The sequence below is a fragment of the Phyllostomus discolor genome, chromosome 2 (genome assembly GCF_004126475.2).
Source record: "Phyllostomus discolor isolate MPI-MPIP mPhyDis1 chromosome 2, mPhyDis1.pri.v3, whole genome shotgun sequence".
Classification (NCBI taxonomy): domain Eukaryota; kingdom Metazoa; phylum Chordata; class Mammalia; order Chiroptera; family Phyllostomidae; genus Phyllostomus; species Phyllostomus discolor.
This window is the reverse complement of record NC_040904.2, coordinates 148,305,391-148,322,743: the sequence shown is the minus strand read 5'-3', so window position 1 is coordinate 148,322,743 and position 17,353 is coordinate 148,305,391. Positions and strand designations below refer to the sequence as shown.

Below are 17,353 nucleotides of genomic sequence, written 5' to 3'. Positions count from 1 at the left end.
TTTGGGGTGTCATTATTTTACATTTCTTTTTTCATAGTTATGAGAAAAAATCAAATACATGTACTTTGAAAACTATTTTATTAGGGTCAACAAATCTGTAGGATGATCAAGTTTTCTTCTGGACCTCACTTGCCTTAGCATGATTCCAGTACCCTTGGCTGTGGATTGCCATAGCTCCAACAGCTAAAACCACTTCTGTCTATTAGAGAACATTAGTTCATTAATCACATTTCTCTCTCTCTCTCTCTCCCTCTCTCCCTCCCTCCTTCCCTCTCTCCCTCCCTCTCTCCCTCTCTCTTCATTGTCCTTTCTTTGGAATGTGCCTGCTTTTCTGAAAAAACCAGTTCAAGTCAACAGATATTCTTTAAGTGGCTAAAGAACCTTAAGTTCCAGGAAGTAGGGATAGGAAAAGTCTAAAAGTTAGTACTCGCCTGAAGGAACTGACACTCTATCTAGTCCACAAAAATACGGAACACCCAAAGTCAGTGTCCACCTTTCTTGAGATACAGAAGGAGCTTTGTAGGAGACATAGATTTAAGGTAAATCTATGTGTGTGTGTGAGCTCTGAGTTCACGGTTGGGGTCGGGGATTCAGTGTGGGAGCAGGGCCAGCAGAGACGTTCCTCTCTATATGGGCAGCGACTGTGGACAGGTTAGGGAGGATCGAGAGTCTTCCAAGGGAGCCAGCATACCTGGAATCTTGCAGTTTAAAACAAAAACAAAAACAGAGTGTAAACTTGCAAAAGTCTTTTACCTGGAAGATTTGAGTCCCTTCTAAATGCAGCAGTGATTTGGGGCAGAGGAGTGGAGTCTCACCATGCTTTTGCCTGACCTTGTTTTTCTTTTCCTGGTATTGTCTGAGCCCCACCCCAACTCTCTTTGATTTTCTCTCTCACAAGCTTTACAGTTCCAGTTCTTTCCAACTTTGTAGATTGCCTACTTACATTGAACAGTGTTTTGCAGACCAAAGAGAAATTTGGAAAGCTTTTACAGTGTGATGTGGAAGATAAGAGGAGGCTAGGATGATTTTTCCTGAAATGACACTAAAATTTTCTTTGACTTTTAGAACACATCTCATTCCTCAGTGAAAACCAAAGTGAATGGAAAACTGCTGAAAAATGGTCTTGAAAGAAAATAGTTAGATTTCAGCCAGGCAATTTTAAAGTAAACCCTGGAATAAATAACCTATTAGCTGTCATGCATATTAATGACCCTCGAGCCATATGCTGAAGCTAGAAGACCGATTTAATGACCCAGGTGCAGAGACTAAGAGAGTAGAGCTAAGGTCTCACTAGAAGGGTAAAAAGTCCAATGATGGGGGACAGTGGTGGTTAGCAAGTCCTCTTAGCTGTCCAGATGAGAAACGAAGGTATTGTTAGCTGACTTCCTCAAAGTTGTTCCCATTAAGTCCCCTGAAGAAGTCCTAGAATAAAATGAGATGAGATGTACCTAAGGAGAAAAATCCATAGAGAGGACAAATGGAAAACCACAAAAATCGCTTTATATAGACCAGTGAGACAGGCCATATTATTCTTTTACTCTAGGTGAGATTTATATTATTAATGACTCTGTTTACATAGTGCCTGCTTTTCCTTGTTTAGTGAATTTAAGCACTGATAAAAAAGAGAGTCATGCCTTGTGAAAGCAGATGCTTAATAACTTTCTGTGAGGCACTGTCAACAAATCTAAAGAAGAAAACAACCTCCGCTAGGACTAATGGGCACCGCCAAACTCTGTCTTGTCCTAGCTGCTTTTGAACTTCTGGGTCTGATTTTAGAGGGACCAGGCTGTTGCTTGTAGCTACCGCCTCCCCTTGCTATATTTCTGCCTGATATTTATTTTGACATTTTAATAATGCTCAGTTTTGAGACGGCAGCTATCTTTGCTGTTTTATGGGGGCAATGATTTCTATGCCCTGAGAACCATTTAAATGAAACTCTTTTGTATCTGAAGAAATTGATGATGCTGCTTGGTAAATGTATTTCAAATGAACTGTTATACATGTAAATAATTTGGCCTCTGGTGGGTAATGAATAAGACTACGGGTTTGGGCAGCTGCACTCTTTTCATCGTCCTCGTAGCAGCCCAGGGTCTGTGTGTGACAGATATGCAAAAATATTTCCAATAAGGGCTGCTTAGAGTGTGCTATAATTCTGAGACCAGCCGTGTCCCCCTGTAGTGCTAGCTTAAGTGGATTTAATAGATTAGCGTCTTCTTTAAAGGTTGTTAAACATAAACGCCTTCCGGGACCGGATGGGTAGCCAACATGTGTGAAACAGCCTGCTATAAGATAATAAGGAGTATTGGAGCCTGTGGAGAACTGGAGAATACACATTACACTGAAAGGCCTTCCAATTCAAAAATTAAAACAAAATGAAAAGCTCTTTGGCTGCAAGTGATGTCTGCGAGCTGAAACAGAACTCTAGGCTCTCAGAGGCCAGCCCTCACATCAATGGTTAGATTATACACTAGACTATACCACCAGCCTACCCTAGATTCGCCTTCATATCACATTGAACAATCTCAGTGGCTGTTTGCTGGACAACTGGCTATTCTTTCCTAAGAAAAGATAGCTATTACAGTGTTCACCAGAAGTATCTCATTGTCATGGAGAGGTGACTGATTTTGAATTATAATTTTAAACAGTTACAAGCATGATTGTAATACATGTGTGCTGGGCACATGTCAAAGATTTATTTAGCTCATTAATGAGAGAATAGCAGGATGGCAAATCCAGTTCGAAGAAGAGTTTGGGGGACTGAGGCTATCTAGTCACTGAAAGAAAGAATCCTGGAATAAGGCACAGGTTGGTTTCTGTTTCACAGGGCAAGAATCTGTGGTCTGGAAGTTATCTTTTCGACCAGGCAGACATCATTTACATGTCTAGGAAATAAACATAATGAACAACTTAATCTTCACAAAGTAATATCTAACTCACAACATGTGGGCCCTAATCAATAGGAAGTCAGATAAAGGTTATGTAGCTCCTAGATCAGTGCTTCGCTTTTCTTTTTCATTTTTGGAGGAACTTGTTCTTTATTTTGAAAAGACATTTGTCAATTTTCAGTATCAAAACAGTTGCACTATTGCTTTTTCTTTCTCTCAGTCGGCCCCCAAAGAGACCATACCAAAGGAGAGTACCATTTAAGCCAGTAAGCTGCAGGATGCAAGCCTAGCAGACCTCACAGAAACCTCACCAGGACGGGGGTACTGCATAAGGAAAGAAACTTAAAGGTCAGCACGCTGCCAGCCCAGGCTGTAGAGAGCTTTCACAGCCAGATGGGGTGGCCAGTGCACCCCAACCCCAAAGAAGCAAAGTTTCAAAATAATATAAAATTTAAAAACACTTTTGTACATAAACTATTCAAAATTTCTCCAGCACTAACTGATACAAAGCACGATGAGATGGCACCTGCAGACACAGCAGCTTCAGACCCAGAAAAGGGTGATGAGATGATTTCATGTGGCTAAGTCAGTGACAAAAACATAACTGTCTTTCTTTCAAGGAGGCAAATAACTGGTCACTTCAACATAAGAGGGACACGATCCATTTTGTGAACCATTGAGAAGGGGGTAGAGATGAGACAAGGATTTGGTCTCAGAGAGCTATCACCATCCTTTAAACTGGCAGGCTGGCCTTAGGCGGGGTCAGGGTCAGAGGGAGGGGTGGTGGCAGGGCAGGACTGGGCTGCTCTACGTCTCATTCAGGTGAAGCAGGGTCTGGTCTAGCATGCTTTGTGTACAGAGGTGTTCCTCTTTGGTGCATTTCAGTTTATCTTCCAAGTCATCAGTTGTCTTTTCTAGCTTGGCTACCGATCTCTCAGCAAACTCAGCAAACTCAGCTACCGATCTCAGCTTCCTTGATTTTATCAGTAAGAATCTTTATCTTTTCCTCACATTTGTCTTCTTTTTGAGAGTACTTTTCTTCAGTAGCACTAAGACACTTCAGGGTCGGGTCCATCAGTCTGATCTGCTCATCCATCTCTCGGCAACGGGACTCTGCCAGCTCAGTTTGTTCCTCTGTGTTCCAAATCTCCCTCAATAATCACCAACTTTTGAGCTACCTCTTCCTACTTCCTATATGTCTCTTCTGCAACATCCTTAGCTTCTTTGAGTTGGGTTCCCTGGAGTTCCACCTTTTATTCATCTTTTAAAACTTGGTTTTCAGTAACCTTCATACCCCTCTCACTTTCATCATCAGCTTTCTCAGTTTCCTTCAGCTTTCGCAGGGCAGTGGCCAGGTGCTCCTGAGTACAGTCTAGGTCCTCTTCAACCAGCTAGATCCTATGATTCAAGGAGGCCACCTTGGCCTCAGCCTGTTCCCAGATCTGCCTTTCTCCCTTCACTTCTCGTTGGAGGTGCTCAGCCCTCTCCTCTGCATCTTCCACCTGTTGATGCAGATCTTGGATCTGGATGTCACCACCTCGATGGTGGTGATCCCGGCCGTGGTGCCCACCCAGCTCCTGCTTGGCTTCCTGCCCCTCCGCTGGGCACTGCAGCCATTCCTCCCTAGAGATCAGTGCTTTTCAAACTGTCATACAAAATAACCTAGAGATCTTGTGAAAATGCAGATTCTGGTCATGTAGGTCTGGAATGGGGCTGGAGATATTTTGGCATTTCTGACAAGATCCCAGGTTGATGCTGATGCCATGGTTCAAGAGAAGCAGGTGGCTTGTGAGACAGGTGGGCCTGTTAGACGATGCTCGAGAGTGTCTTTGAAAAGGCACATGGTAATCTTTTAGACTTATTTTCATATTTGATACTTTTTCAAAAAACTGGATCAATATTGTGTGGTGAGAGATGAGTTTATTTAGGTGAGTGCCATGTCACTGGTTTTGTTTTGTGTGTCTGCTCTCACACTCCCGAGGCTGCCACCTGCTATTTTGCCATATGTTTTATATTATTGAATTTTACAGGAATGCATGAACAGAAACTTGCTGATAAGGTACAATTAAGAACTAGCCGTAGAAAAATATTGATTTCTCTTCTCCCAAGTGTTAGGAAATGTAAAGGGGATCCTTTCACCAGGCGGTAAATCCCATCCTATTGATGCAGAGGGCTCCAATTCAGTCTAGTCATTTCTCACGTCGTAAAGGCATTTATTTGAACAGGCAGAACTGTGCATCACTTCCAGGAGAAAGCAATCAGTACGAATGCATCACAGATGTTTCCCAAGCAGAATAAATCGACCTCTGGCCCAGAATACTGAGAGTTTTAGGTCATCCATTTGGTTCTCTTGACCCTGACACGTGTTTCCCTTCACTTTCTGATGGAAGGGGTTCTGCCTGCCACTGGGTCTTCTTCCTAAGGCTGGTGAGAGAAGTGTCTTGGCCAAGGGTAGTGAAGGAATAAGCAAACTTTTCTGAATGCGTTCCCAGAACCTTAGTCACATGAGGTGACATGATGAACTCTGCACGAGGAGGGATCCATGGGCAAATACTGCGGGAAACTGTGGGTTAAGTACAGTGAGCAGCTTTGTTTTCAAAGTGGAGGACTTTTCAGAGCCTTTGATAAGGTAAGGTGCAGAGTAAATCTCCACAAGTGATAAAAAATTATTTTTCCAAATTGGCCATGCTTTCTCCATTTTAAGATGCATTGGTTGTAAAACACCCCCTTAACTGAATTTTTAAAAAGGGGGAATTAGCAAAATTTCCTTGCATTGTTTGTAAGATGAAGTTCCAATTTGTTAATGTTAAAAACGGAAAAAAGTGAACTTAAGAATGAAGAAATGATATTGTATGGTCGCAGAAGTCTCTCTCTATAGAGTGTGTATTAGCACCTGGGCTATTGGTATTCCAAAGAGCACAGTTTAGGACATACAAGTCTAGAATATTTTTTTTGAAAGGGATGAATTCATTGTGAGTAGAGATCTAATCACTAGCTATTTTTTTTTCAGGAATGAAATGTCATAAAATTAATAACAAGATTCTGTTTATACTTTATCAAAACAAATAATTTATTTGTTCCAAGTTAAAGAGTTTGCATTGATCGAGGCTTTTGATGGCCATGAATCAAGCATGTTTGAATTTTCAGGTATAACCAGTACTTTCCCATGCTGAGAGTGGTAATAAAATGTACATTCCATCTTAATACACTACTTGAACTCATATGAGAAGTGTAATCGAAAGGTAAGCTAGTTTATGAATTGGCAATTAATGTCTTTCTGTCTACGAAAGGCATGAGCTTGTTTGCAGGTCTCTCATATCTTCACCCAGCTGGCTGGGGTTGGGAAGTTTTGGATGCTTTTAAAAGAAAACTCTAGTTCTCTCTGAAGATGGGTGACATTAAAAGTACATTTTAGTGTCTCTACAGAAAGCTTGAATTAATAAACCTCAGGCTAATTTAGTCTGTGCAGCACCTTTGAAGTACAACTGTTTGGATCATCTGATACAAAGCTGACAAAAAGCTGAAATGGAAGGAACGCATTTTTATATATTTTTAATTGAGATATTTGGGTAGATGATGAATCTGTGTTTTTTCTGAGAGTAATTTAGCTAAAAATCAATAATATCTGTTTCAACTCATATTTTCACTCTTATGTTTTCCATGAATATAGAAAGTAGTAATTCCTGTCAAAGAGCACTGTATTTCTTAAGCTGCATGGAGCTCATTCCATCCTTTTTCATTGTTTTCATCATTACCTTTCCTTGGCCTTTTTCCCCCGGGGTGCTTCAAGGTCAGACCTACTTCTGACTATGGCTCTTTTCTGAGAGTTTTGGTATAGAAGCTAAGGCTGTTTTGCTTGGTTTGTGTGTGTTTCATGTAGGATGTTCATCGCTGCCATTATGAGGTGTTTGGCACCTATTCATATCATGATGAGAACAGAACACCACCATTGTCTGGAAATGAAAAGTGAGCTCTCGCTCTGGCCACATAGCTAATGTGGTTAGAGCATCGTCCCTGTATGTCAAGGTTGTGGGTTCTATCCCCAGTCAGGGCACATACAAGAATCAACCAATGACTGCATAAATAAATGAAATGACAAATCGATGTTTCTCTCTCTTTCTCATTTCTTCTCTCTGTCTAAAATCAATCAGTATTTTTTTAAAGAAAGTATTAGATTGCCTACTATGTTTAAAAACATTTGCAATCTGAAATAGTTGTATATTTTTGCAGCTCAGATCTTTCTTCATCATTTATAACTATGTCCCAGAGGCTTCTGAGAGCCATTATATAACTGCAGATGGAAAAAAAAAAACCCAAAACCTACTTTAGATATTTGGAAACTCACAAAAATGGAGCTGCTTTGGTAACTGTTCATTCCCTTTGTGTGCTGAGTGAGCTCTGTGCCCACTTAATTTTACCTGTGTGGATGCCACAGGTCAGCAGTTGGGCGTCTCTCAGCACTCGATGCAGCTGCTCTTCAGGATCTTGGGTGGGCAGTGTGCGGAGCAGTGTGATATGGGCAGGGTCTGAACCAGAAGCTAGCCCGATAGGGCCAGAGTGCCAGCCTTTTCACCACCAGCTAATGAGACACAATAGACATGTAACAGTGTGTAAGTTTAAGGTGTACAGCTTGATATAATACACTTATATATGGTAAAATGATTGGTTAGCTCATACCTGCATCACACCACATAATTACCATTTCTTTTGTGTGTGTGTGCTGAGACATTTAAGATCTACTCTCTTAGCAACTTTTACATATGTCAAATATTATTAACTATAATTGTCATGCTGTGGATTAGATCTCCAGAATGTATTCATCTTATTAACTGGAGGGTTGTGCACTTTGACCAATTCTTTGTCCCCACCCCCACGCCCACCCTCTAGTCCTTGGTAACCACTGTTCTAGTCTTCAATTTTGTGAGGTTAGCACTCTGGATTCTACATCTCAGTGATATCATGCAGTACTTGTTTTTCTCTGTCTGACTTATTTCACTTAGCATAATGCCCTCCAGGTCCATTTGTGTTACCACAGCTGGCAGAATTTCCTTCTTTCTCATGACTGAATAATGTCTGAATAATGTTCCAATGGGGGAAAAAGTGTATATATGTGTGTATGTATACACTATATGTGTGTATATATAAACATGTACATAATATATGTGTATACATATATCTTTATTCATCGATGGATGCTTAGCTTGTTTCCATATCTTGGCTATTTGAATAAAGGTACAATAAATGAGGGAGTGTAGCTATCTCTTAGAGATCCCATTTTCATTTTCTCTGGATGTATACTCAGAAGTGGAATTGCTGGGTCATACAGTAGTTCTATTTTTTTTTTTTTTGAGAAATCTCCATTTTGTTTCCACAGTGGCCGCACCAATTTACATTCTTACCAACAGTGCAAAAGAGTTCCCTCCTCTCCATTTCCTGGTCAATATTTGTCATCTCTTGTTGTTTTGATGGTAAAAGTTCCAGCTTCCTGGAACTTTAAAAGTTGCTTCCTAACCTTGTACTCAGGGGCAGGTCAAACCATCTCCTTGTGCCTCGAGTGTCTTCTTAACACGGTGATGCTCTCCTAGCCAGTGCTGCCCGAGGAGCACGTGGGCCGGCCGCCCCAGCGACTTTTGCCTTTACCTACATCACACCCAAGTGCCGGTACCCAAGATATCCTAACTGCCCCCAAAGAGCTGCATTATGATTTAAAGAATTTTAAAGTTGTTTCAAGACCTGGAGTTCTCTAGGTCTTCACCCAAAGCGAACGTCTTCCTGTGGCTCGAAAGCCCTGACGCTGAGCCTTTCTTACTTTTTCTCCTCCGAGTGAGCCACAGTGCATTCATCGAGCACAGAGGACTCTGTAGTCATTTAATTTCCACAAAGATGTACAAAAGGAGCTTTCTGGTTTAACGATAATGGGATAGGTTCTCCAAATCTCAGACTTGTATTAACAGAAATATCTGTGGTGTAATTCCATTTCTAGCCAACGCAGACAGAGGATGGTTGGGAGGGGTTTTTTAAATGAGGTAGAATAGCAGAGGTAATATTATATCAAACTATAGGAATTTAATTACCCCATTCCACAAATGTCATTTTCATACAAAGGAGTCAAAAGGATTTCCACAGCTATTCTCCTGAAGGGCGACAGAAACACCCAGAGTGCGTTTAGTGGATGGAGAATGTAGTACTGTAGTGGGAGCCCTCACAGTGAATGGCAGCTGAAAGGAAAGGCAGCAGGAGGTTGAACGCACGGCGATTAAAAATCTCTTTGCTCCCTTCTTAGAAATATTGTAAGTTGCTTACAGTTTTATATGCTTGTCACAGTAGCGATGGGCATTTCTAGGATATTTCTGATGGGTGGATTTCATACTGGGGAAAGGTTTCCCAGAAAATGAAATGCTGTCACTTGAGGACTTAAATTTGAAGTAGGTGTGAGTAACAGGGCTGGGAGGGTTGGGAGGAGTAAATCACCTGGGGGCATTGTCATTCTTTCCAGGGTCTGCAAGTCTGTCTCTGTAGGGTCCATAAAAAAAAATCACTTGCTGAGCATGAGAGATGGGGGCTGATGTAGGGGGATTTAGAGGACTCCCTTACTGAAAAGTCTTCACAAAAACCTTTGTGTCTCTTCCTTATTACAAAAGTGACACATATTCATTGTAGAAATTTTTTTTTAAAAATAGATGCAGTAAGGAAAAGAATATAAAGATTATTTGCAACATCACAGCAGTGATAATACTGTTAACATTTGGTATATAGCCTTCTAACTTTCCTGAGAAGTCATTTTGCCGAGTCAAGTAAGAACTAAGTAAAAGGGAACCCTGGTTTGGGGAAAAGGAGCAACGAGGTGTTCATCCATTTATCAAAGCCTTAGGCTGTCAGGAGAGGCTTTGTCTTGTACATCAGTAGGAGAAGGCACAAACTGGAAGTACTCTAGAAATATGGGGTTTATGATATCTTGCTCATATAAATTGTGGAGTGTTTTAGTGAACATCTTATGTGGCTAATGAGTTTTGTTTGCTTTTTCTTTTTATTTTGAGAAGTTAGCCAGCACAACTCTTTTTTTTTTTAATTAGAAATTTGTTTCCATACATATTTTAATTGTCAGCCTTTAGGTGTTGCATTAGTCTTGTCCCCATTAGTGAGCACTACTTTTATCTGATCAATGGTCACCTTCCTGTTCTCTTTTTGAGTAAGATCATAAGCATTTTCCCTCAGAACACTTGACCTCATATAATCATGCTTGCAGGGAGTAAAGGGGAAAGCTGGGATGAGATAGAGTGAACCCTACTGTATAGGAAACTATTGGTTTTCCATGAGCATGTGCATCTTAGGGACCTGCTTGTGAGGCAGTAGTGTGGTGGGTAATTCAGAGTGCAGGCTTTATGGTCAAATGACCTGGGTTTGCATCTAGGCTCCATCACTTACTGGCTGTGTAACACTGGATAAGTTAATTAACCTCTCTGTGCCCTAGTTTTTTATCTTCAAAACAAGAGCAATAATACTCTCAAGTCTTGTAGAACTGTTGAGGATCACTGAGATGATGCATTGTAAAGCTGCTTAGCATTGGGCTAAGTGTCCAATGAATGCTGGCTGGTATATTTGACATGACTGTACTCTCAGATACCTAGGTGGCCACATTGTAAGACTCAAGGACAAGAAAGGCCCCTGTAGAGAATTTCTGTCTTCCGTGTAACCTTGGGTAATTCTCTAACTTTCAGCAACTCAGGTTGTCTCTTCTGAAATGCAGGCTATGCAGTTTATATTACAAAGAGGTTTTAGATGGAGACAGCATACCACCTTGCAATATGAAGTGTTTTAACCATAAATAACAGAGGGAAGGCCTCCTCTAAAAGATGTCAAGCTTCTCCCTGGAGGTGGAGGAGGCCTCCCCTGAGTTAATTAGCTCACCTCCCTTCAGTGAACACAGAGAAAGGCAAGTGGCAGGAAACAGCTTGGGAAAACAAATGAATAAATATCGTTTGTGCCAGTGAGAGCACATGAAATATGAAACCCGGGCTAAACTCTTCAAGCAGATTAGGAGTGATGCTGTTCATTGATATGTGCAATCCTCCCTTAATAACTAAAGAAAGCAAGAAATTTGGGGTTTCAAATCTTGGCTGCTCCTCTTTATGAGTTCAAGTTGCTGAGAATTCAAGCCAGGTGTTTGCAGTTTTGGCCGTAAGACGGCTGCATTAACATAACAGTATGCAAAGAAGCTGTTGGAAGACTTCCAAAAGATGTTGCTTGCTCTAGTTTCGATGCGTTTTTGGATGTGTCTCCATGTTGGTCACAGGAGTCCTATGCTGGTGTCTAATTAGCAAGGTTTGAAAGTTCTCTGTGATGAATCAAGGAAAGATACCTTTAAATGGCATACTTTAGACACATTTAAATGTTTAGCTTTCACAAAAACTTTTTTTTGGATGTTCACCTCAAATATAACTAAGAAGCCTTAGTTCTCCCCAGGTGAAAGTCAAGGCTATAATCAGCAAGAAAAGGAGCACTGGATTCTGCTTCTTTGCCACCGTGATCCAGCAAATGCATGACCTTGCTGGATTCCTACTGAATATCGTTTCCACAAGTCTGATAGAGTCAATTATGGCCCATGCATTCACTGATTCCGTAATATTTACTGAACCTCTGTTACGTCTCAGGCACTGGTCACTACACTACAAAGCGGGTAGACATGGTCCTGCTTCTTGGGGACTTAGAGTCTGGTGAAAGATACTAATAAGTAAGTGGGGATTTAAATATAACTTGATAAGTGCAAAGACAGGGGGAGGAGGGCAATTATAAGGTCAAATCCAGGGAGTGGGATGAATGATCAAAGGTGGTTTCCTGGAGGAAGACTCAGCAGTCGAGTTGGTAATTTTTAATTTGCTGTTATATATGCTTACTGATAGAGCAGATGTTAATACTTTGGGGAAATTTTGCATCGCAATGAATTGTCTGCGTATCTGAAAGCTCCCTAGATTGGGTTGCAGGAGCTGTTGAGCTGTAAATAAGCCCATAATCTCCCACCTGGAAGGGATTTCTGTATAGAATCCAGCCCCGAGATGGGTTGAGTCAGCCATGAAGGTAACTATGGGTGTGATCACCTCAGAGCAGGGAACATCCTCTTAAGTTACAGTTCTTATACTGAATTAGCATTTGAGTGTCACTATGGCACTTCAGATGGGCAGGACTCAGGTTATTGTCCCCTAACACAGTCCCTGGTATCTGTAGGGTGCTGTATACACAGTTGGTGCTCAATAAAAATTTGGCAAGGAAGGGAATCCTCATTTCATAAGTGAATCAAGGGAGGCTTGGATAAGTGAAAAGACTTGCCCAAGACCCTACAGCAAAATAATGACAGAGACTGAGCTGTTAGATTTTCTAAGTCCTGATCTGCTGCACCAAACCACTTCTTAGGAGTTGAGGATGTCAGGGCAAGGTGTGACCATGTGCGTGGGGTCTGGAAGGCTGGTTATTATTCCCAAAGTGGGATTCAGACTCTTTAAGTCACGCTGCCATCTAAAGAGATTACAAGTCAGCACCCTCTGTTCTGGCTAATGTCTATGGTGGGCAAGAAAATGATGTGTTTAGCCTACACCTTGCTTAAATTTAAAAAGTAGGCTGCATTTACATATCATAGGCTATCATATAACTATCCAAATTCCTAGCTTCTCTGAAGAAGACCAGCCTCTCTGGTGGTCATCAGAGTGCCTTTACCCAAGGAGACAGTTGGCCAGAGCTGAGATGCTGTCCCTGACCATTGGGGTACCTGATCCTGAATTGGGAAGTGAAATTTCATCTTCAGTCACCTGCCTGTCTTCCCTTTACTGAGTAGGAGACTTTACTGAGTAGGGGAAGGGAGGGAGAACAGAAGGATTGGGTTTTAGGCAGCAGCAAACATACCAGTCCACTTGGATGCCAAAACCAGAGAGTAAGTTAGGCAAAATAGCTTGTCACAAGATACCAGAAATATTTCATGTCATACCATTTTTTGCTCTCTCATGAATTCTCACTAATCTCTACCAAATTTATTTTGTGCCCACCAAATAATGCATTTATATCAATGTTAAGTAGATTGCTATAGTTTAGAGCAATGCTATGTAGTATTTAGTTTTGTGCTTTGTCATATGACTTTTTAACATAAACATGATGTATTTTATTTCCAGCCCAGTCTCATTTATCATAGTCTCAGCTCTTCCGAGCTGGGCTAATTGCAGCGCTCTTTTCTCCCAGTAAGACTCGGAAGACTTGGCTTCCCTTTGCGACTGGCTTCAGTGTGAGATCCTCACTGGCTGCCGACAGGGCTGTGCTGTGTTCCTTGGCTGATCCAGAGGCTACAAAGGAGATGAGACCACCTACCCCAGTGCAAGCTCTAGAGGGATGGCTACAGGCAAGCTAGGCAGACCCTGACCTTTTCTGGTACACACCAAGCACAACTGTCAAGAATGTGGCATAAATTCTAGGGTCTGCAACGTTCAGTCACTGAGGACAGAGGGTGGGCAGTGTGGTAGAGCACAAACAACATAGACACTGGGGGTCAGGCACAACCAGTTCCCATGCGGCTTTGGCAGCCCTAACCTTGCCCAAGTTCTTCAACCAAATCTCAGTTACTCCCTCTGTTGAAGGGGGGACTTAGCACCAGCACGCAGTAAGAATGCCATAAATGTTAGTTATTCATTTTATTTTCTCTATTTGATACACAAGGAACCTAAGACTGGCTAAATAACTTTCCTAAGGAGAAGTAAGAGGCAGAGTCTGCCCTTGTACCCTGTTTTTTTTCACTCCAGAGTCAGAATGCACAAACCACCATGTTCTGTTACCTTCACGGTGCCTGCCTCTCAAGGTCTGAACATGATGTGAGGTGCTTAGCCCTGTGCTCGAGTGCAGGTTTCAGTAACCGGCTGTGATTATTGTTAGAGACAGGGGGGCTCAACAGAGTTGAAATACTGTCTAGAGGTTCAATTACCTATGGACCCTCACTGTGACAGGGACCCCAATTCACAGGTAACTCTTTTCAGCCCCATTTACACATATAGATGGCAGTGTCAACTCTGAGTGTAAGATGATGATGGTAGTGGTGATGCTTAGTGACTAGAGAAGAAACACGACTTCATTAATAAAAACTTAAAATAGAACATGCCTTGGTGCAATGGAGTGGCGAGAATGGCTCTCTCAGCCGAACATACCTTTCTTGTCAGTTCTGAGACATATGAGCATCCTCCGGGATTCCTGGTCTTGCCTGGAAAGAAATAGGGGAGGAAGTGCAAGCTCTGTAGTCCCAATGTCTAGGAGGGTGTTGCTTTTTGTAATGCAGAAATAAAAATGAAACGACCCTCTAAAAGCAGTGGTGACTGCCCACAGCTTACTTGGAAGTCAGTAAAAACCTCATCTTTCATACCAGCATTCAAGGGCTGACCTTTACAATCACCACATCTGGGGAGAATGTGTGATTTGATGCAGAACATTTTAGGGCATGCCGAAAAATGAATGGCCAAGGATGTGTTCATCAGTTTCCTTCTCCTTCAAGGAGCTCAGAATTGCTTAGGTTATAAAAATCAGTTCTTGGGCACTTCCGAATCTATAGCATTTGCTTAAATAGGTTTTCTGTGCAAAGTAGATTAAGCACATATATAAATGGGATGCTAATCTACGCACCTGGTATGAAACTGATGGGCGTGTGTATATGTGTGTCCTCAAAGTGAAGTCTAGCCATTTCAAGACAGCTAGTTATGTAATAAGTTTAGCAAAGGGTCATTTGGAAAAGGATGGAATTGCTTTCAAAGGGGAGGCACACAATGTGAATCACTTTGTTACAGAGATCTTGCATTGAGGCACATGTACTACATCTAGGGGCCAAGGAATAGTACTGATGAATATAAAACCAGCCTTTGATTTGTAAAACTCGAAATGCCTGCAGGTCCAGAAAGCATTCAAAAGAGGCCTATTTATATTCCTTACTACCATTTTTAAAGACCTGCAGAACTATGTGGAAAACAGAGTTGGACAAATGGTCATCTCACAAATTCATGTCCAGGTGAAATAGCGTCTGTCTGATCTCATGTGTCATCATCTGCTAAAATAAGGTCTGGGTAGTGGTGCCGAGAGAGATGCTTCGGAGCTGCTAACTCTGGGCAGCCTGGGCAGCAAGGCACCTCAGGGCCTGGATCTATCACAGTCAGACTCCTCTGTACCCTGACCAAGCACAGTTAGCATTTTCCCTGGCTAGTCTCCAGTTGGCTCCAACTTTCAGAAACAGCAAGCTGAAAAACTTTCCTCCTGACATTTTCCGATGAGGATCCAGATGTCGGAATCAGTGGGTTTTCAGAGTTGCTGCTTGTAGTAATGAAGGAGGCCAGAAGCCACTTAACCACCAGGTGGTTTAGCTTCCGCAGGAGATACCTGCCAATCAACCTTCATCCTGGTGCCTGCTAGGAGTCTGGCTCCTCTCTCCCTCTGGCATGGAGGGTATTGGATGTTGTTGAGGTGGAGAGAGAGAGAGAGGGAGAGATATCAATGAACACATCTATTTCTGAAGCCATAAGTGAAAATTGATTTGATGGGTACAGTAGAAAGATTTTCATCTTTTCAAAGCCTGTACTATTAGAAAATTTGCTGACGGTAGTAGTTACTGGTCTAGAAGATTGGCACTGACCCTGTTGGCTTGGCCCACTGGGAAACTTCTGGCTTAACCATTTCCTCTCTTCCTTCAATATTTGTAGAGTACTTGCTACATGTCAGGCAGGGTGCTATAGACCAGGCATTAAACAACAATAACAACAACAGACAAGTTATACCCCGTCCCTGACCTCAGGGGGTTCAGAGTCTGGTAGAGGGAGAGGCAAGAAGGCTGGCAATTTCAGGATGGCTCCATATGTGCTGGATGGAGCGTGAGAAGAAGAACACCTAACCTGGCACATGGGCAGCAATTGGCGATGGGCAGTGACTGGAACATTACAGACAGAAGAAGGTGTGTGCAAAGCCCTAGACAGGAAGCTGAAGAGAGTGTTGTCAGTCTGCACAATGGCAAGCAGTTCCCTGAGGGGTGGCGATAGGGAGGAGGAGGGCTGAGAGACAGGCCTGGGGAATGCAGGAGCTGGGTCACAGGGGTCTTTTCTGCCTTACACAGAAGTTTGGACCTTTACTTTAGGGCACTGGGGATGGGGAAGTTTTGTGATTGGGCTACCATATGGTCATTGTGACATGCCATTGATCCTTGAGGGTGGAGTGCCTTACAGTGGGTCTTCTCGGGTTCTAGGGGTGGACCAACTTCTTGGGTAGCACTGATGGTAAGTGAATGCTGGTCACTGCTGCCAGTGCATGAGTGGGAGGAAGAGAATGAGGGATATTTTTTTCTTTTTAAATAAGAAAATACCGTAAAGCCTGGATGTAAAAACCAGTAAATATTAAATGATAAGTTAGGTGGTCGCTTTTGAAATTGAAAATGCTCTGAGATAAGAGGTAAGCCAAAGAAGGGGCACTGTTTCCTATACCTATAAAAGGTGTTTTAATTTATATTTGTTAAATTCCACACTAAGCTCTAGTTGAGGCTACAAAAGTACCAAAAGATATGGTTCTATACTCAAGAAAGGTGAGCCATATGGATGGGAAGACCACTTCCTTTCCTATAAAAGGTATAGGAAACAGTGTTAAGAGCCACACAGAGAAACTCTGACTAAAATAGTGCAGCCGGAAATTGCCCGTGTCGGTGTATTCTTCAGTAAAAGTTGTTTTCTGCTGACACATTTTTTCTCCTGTGATACTCCTCTTATATTTGATGATCAGTTTTCCACCAGGTTTGCCATAATGTTTCCTCAGAGCTTAAGTTTTTATATTTTAATTCATATGATGGCTGTTCTTAACCTAAGACAATATATGCTGTTTGCACAACTCAGGTCATTGTTTTCTGGCTGGCAAGACAGGTTACTCAAGTCTCAACCCTCCTCTTTTCTCTACCTGTTCTTGTCTGTCTTGCTTTGAGGAGAGTCACTGGCCAGAGAGGCAGTCTCTACCTGTTCAAGTGGAGCCTGTGATCTGGCGCATCTCATAGTTTGACTTAACTCAGCCTCCCCATGATGTACGTTTTGGGATCTCTCAAGTCACCCCTCCCCCAACCCATTGACATTACTATTTCCCTCTTGCCAAAGCCCTCCCAAGACTCCATTTACCTTTCAAAGTCCAACACAAACTTTGTACTCTTCATGTTCTGAGATTGATAAGCATGCTATAATTTCAAGACAGAGAAGTTTGTGGTGGGGTAAAAACAGCAGAGGTTAGTTATTATTTTTATATTATTCTGGTCTTCCCATCCATATGGCTCACCTTTCTTGAGTATAGAACCATATCTTTTGGTACTTTTGTAGCCTCAACTAGTGCTTAGTGTGGAATTTAACAAATATAAATTAATAGATTTTGATTATGTTGTGACCTGGCAAGAGCTGTGGTGATTTTCATTGAGAGGCTCATGGTGAAATGAGTCT

General features: G+C 42.0%; 1 protein-coding gene and 1 pseudogene across 1 annotated transcript in view; one reads left to right on the top strand and one right to left on the bottom strand.

Moving 5' to 3' along the window:
- TPH2 (tryptophan hydroxylase 2) overlaps nucleotides 1-17,353 on the top strand; it is a 95,433-nt gene that overhangs the window by 60,683 nt on the left and 17,397 nt on the right. The window lies entirely within an intron of this gene.
- Nucleotides 3,678-17,076, bottom strand: LOC114512860 (annotated as a pseudogene).